The sequence below is a fragment of the Arachis duranensis genome, chromosome 1 (assembly GCF_000817695.3).
Source record: "Arachis duranensis cultivar V14167 chromosome 1, aradu.V14167.gnm2.J7QH, whole genome shotgun sequence".
Classification (NCBI taxonomy): domain Eukaryota; kingdom Viridiplantae; phylum Streptophyta; class Magnoliopsida; order Fabales; family Fabaceae; genus Arachis; species Arachis duranensis.
Genome location: NC_029772.3, coordinates 71,918,529 through 71,922,266, shown reverse-complemented (window position 1 = coordinate 71,922,266; position 3,738 = coordinate 71,918,529).

Here is a 3,738-nt window from a genome sequence, read left to right as displayed (position 1 = left end):
GAATAACTTAACACTTCTCTAGAAGGATTGAGTCATGACATGAACCAATTAAGGGTGGAACACCAAGAGCACTCCATCATTCTCAATGAGATTAGAGAAGATGAAAGAGCTATGAGGGAGGAGCAACAAAGGCAAGGAAGAGACATAGAGGAGCTCAGGAACACCATTGGTCCTTCAAGGAGAAGGCGCCACCATCACTAAGGTGGACTCATTCCTTAACTACCTTATTCTTATCTCTCTGTCTTTCGGTTTTTGAGCTTCATGTTTGTCTATGTTTGTGTCTTTATTACATGATCATTAGTGTCTAGTGTCTATGTCTTAAGGCTATGAATAATTCCATGAATCCTTCACCTCTCTTAAATGAAAAATGTTTTTAATACAAAAGAACAAGAAGCACATGAGTTTCGAATTCATCCTTGAAATTAGTTTAATTATATTGATGTGGTGACAATACTTTTGGTTTTCTGAAAGAATGCTTGAACAGTGCATATTTTTTATCTTGTTGCTTATGAATGTTAAAATTGTTGGCTCTTGAAAGAATGATAAATAAGAGAAATGTTATTGATGATCTGAAAAATCATAAAATTGATTCTTGAAGCAAGAAAAAGCAGTGAATAACAAAATCTTGTGAAAAGAAAAAAAAGTGGCGAAAAAAAGAAAAAGCAAGTAGAAAAAGCCAATAGCCCTTAAAACCAGAAGGCAAGGGTAAAAAAGGATCCAAGGCTTTGAGCATCAATCGATAGGAGGGCCCAAGGAAATAAATCCAGGCCTAAGCGGCTAAATCAAGCTGTCCCTAACCATGTGCTTGTGGCATGCAGGTCCAAGTGAAAAGCTTGAGACTGAGTGGTTAAAGTCATGATCCAAAGCAAAAAGAGTGTGCTTAAGAGCTCTGGACACCTCTAACTGGGGACTTTAGCAAAGCTGAGTCATAATCTGAAAAGGTTCACCCAGTCATGTGTCTGTGGCATTTATGTATCCGGTGGTAATACTTGAAAACAAAGTTCTTAGGGCCACGGCCAAGACTAAAAAAAGTAGCTGTGTTCAAGAATCAACATACTTAACTAGGAGAATCAATAACACTATCTGAACTTTGAGTTCCTATAGATGCCAATCATTCTAAACTTCAAAGGATAAAGTGAGATGCCAAAACTGTTCAGAAGCAAAAAGCTACAAGTCCCGCTCATCTAATTAGAACTAATATTCATTGATATTTTGAGATTTATAGTATATTCTCTTATTTTTATCTTATTTGATTTTCAGTTGCTTGGGGACAAGCAACAATTTAAGTTTGGTGTTGTGATGAGCAGATAATTTATATGCTTTTTGGCATTGTTTTTAGGTAGTTTTTAGTAGGATCTAGCTACTTTTAGGGATATTTTTATTAGTTTTTATGAAAAATTCACATTTCTGGACTTTACTATGAGTTTGTGTGTTTTTCTGTAATTTCAGGTATTTTCTGGCTGAAATTGAGGGACCTGAGCAAAAATCTGATTCAGGCTGAAAAAGGACTGCTGATGCTATTGGATTCTGACCTCCCTGCACTCGAGATAGATTTTCTGGAGCTACAGAATTCTATATGGTGCGCTTTCAATTGCGTTGGAAAGTAGACATCCAGGGCTTTCCTGCAAACTGGCGTTCAACTCCAGCTCCATGCTGCAACGCCAGAAACACGTCATAAACCAGAGTTAAACACCAAACAGACGTTACAACTTGGCGTTTAACCCCAAGAGAAGCCTCTGCACGTGTAAAGCTAAAGCTCAGCCCAAGCACACCCTTATTTTTGTAAACCCTAGTAGCTAGTCTAGTATAAATAGGACATTTTACTATTGTATTAGACATCTTGGATTTTACATCTTTGATCACGTTTTGGGGGCTGGCCATTCGGCCATGCCTGGACCATCACTTATGTATTTTCAACGGTGGAGTTTCTACACACCATAGATTAAGGTGTGGAGCTCTGCTGTACCTCGAGTATTAATGCAATTACTACTATTTTCTATTCAATTCAGCTTATTCTGATTCTAAGATATTCGCTGCACTTCAACTTGATGAATGTGATGATCCGTGACACTCATCATCATTCTCACCTAAGAACGCGTGATTGACAACCACTTCCATTATACCTTAGACCAAGCTTATATCTCTTGGATTCCTTAATCAAAATCTTCGTGGTATAAGCTAGAATTATTGGCATCCATTCTTGAGAATCCGGAAATTCTAAACCTTGTCTGTGGTATTCCGAGTAGGATTCAGGGATTGAATGAATGTGACGAGCTTCAAAATCGCGATTGTTGGGCATAGTGACAGATGCAAAAGAATCAATGGATTCTATTCCGACATGATCAAGAACCGACAGATGATTAGTCGTGCTGTGATAGAGCATTTGGACCATTTTCACTGAGAGGATGGGAAGTTGATGCCAGGGCATCTAGGCCAGTTTCACTGACCTTTTTTTTACTATTTTAGGTTAGTTTCATGCATTTTCTTAGTGAATAAGGCAAGTTTTGGATGAAAATACACTTACACCTTGATTCAAGCAACTATTGTGAATTTCACATTATTTTATGAGGAATTTTGCTAGAATTGAATGATAAATTGATGATGCATAATCTCATGACTTTGGCTAGAGCGTTGATGCACTTTATTTGCTTGATTTCAGGACAAAGGAAGCAAGGAAGAACCACGTTAGTACTCACGTTAATCTAGTTAATGTGACCACTAACGTGGAATGGTAAATAGCTTGCAACGTTAATGAGAAAAGTGATCACCAATAACGCCTGCAAAACCATCATTAGCCCACGTTAATTGCCACGTTAACTAGGTTAACGTGGTAGTTAACGTGGAGACAAAAGAAAGCTCCAACGTTAGTGGTAAACGTGAACACCACTAACATTCCAAGATTTGGCAATAAGCCACGTTAAGGGTCACGTTAACTTAGTTAACGTGAACTCTAACGTGGAAGAGAGGAACAATGGCAACGTTAGTGACACTCACCTTTGTCACTAACATTGGAGATGGCATTCACTACCACGTTAGTGGCCACGTTAACTTAGTTAACGTGAGCTCTAACGTGGAGAGTAGGGGCACTTGGAGCGTTAGTGACAAAGGTAAGTGTCACTAACGCTCTCGAAGGTGAGGCATAACTATGTTAAGAGCCATGTTAGTTACACTAACATGAACTCTAACGTATGGACAAAGGGCACAAGGCAACGTTATTAGGAAAGGTGAGTCCAAATAACGCTTGTGAAGGTTTATAAGGCAACGTTATTGGGAAAGGTGAGTCCTAATAACGCTTGTGAAGTTTTACAAGGCTACGTTAGTGGTCACGTTGGTGCCACTAACATTGGAGTTAACGTGGGCTATATGGGGTTGGAACGTTAGTGAAAAATGTGATTGCCACTAACGTTCTCGAACCCACAATGTCACTTAACGTTAACTTCACTAACGCCCATGCCTAATTCATACTTCTCTACAAGATGAGCCCACTAAAGATTGTAACTGCTTCAACTCAAGATCTAAGATCCACATCCAAGACTTGAAGAACTCACTAAAAGATCAAGAGAAGTAGTATATATAGGAGTAGTTTTGAACTATAGAGAAGCTTGGCAATTGGGAGAACTACCATCTGTATATTTACTTTTCTGCTCATTTAGCTAGGCATGTATTCTTTTCTGCCATTTTTCATTTCTAGAGCTATGAACAACTAAACCCCTTTCATTGGGTTAGGGAGCTCTGTTG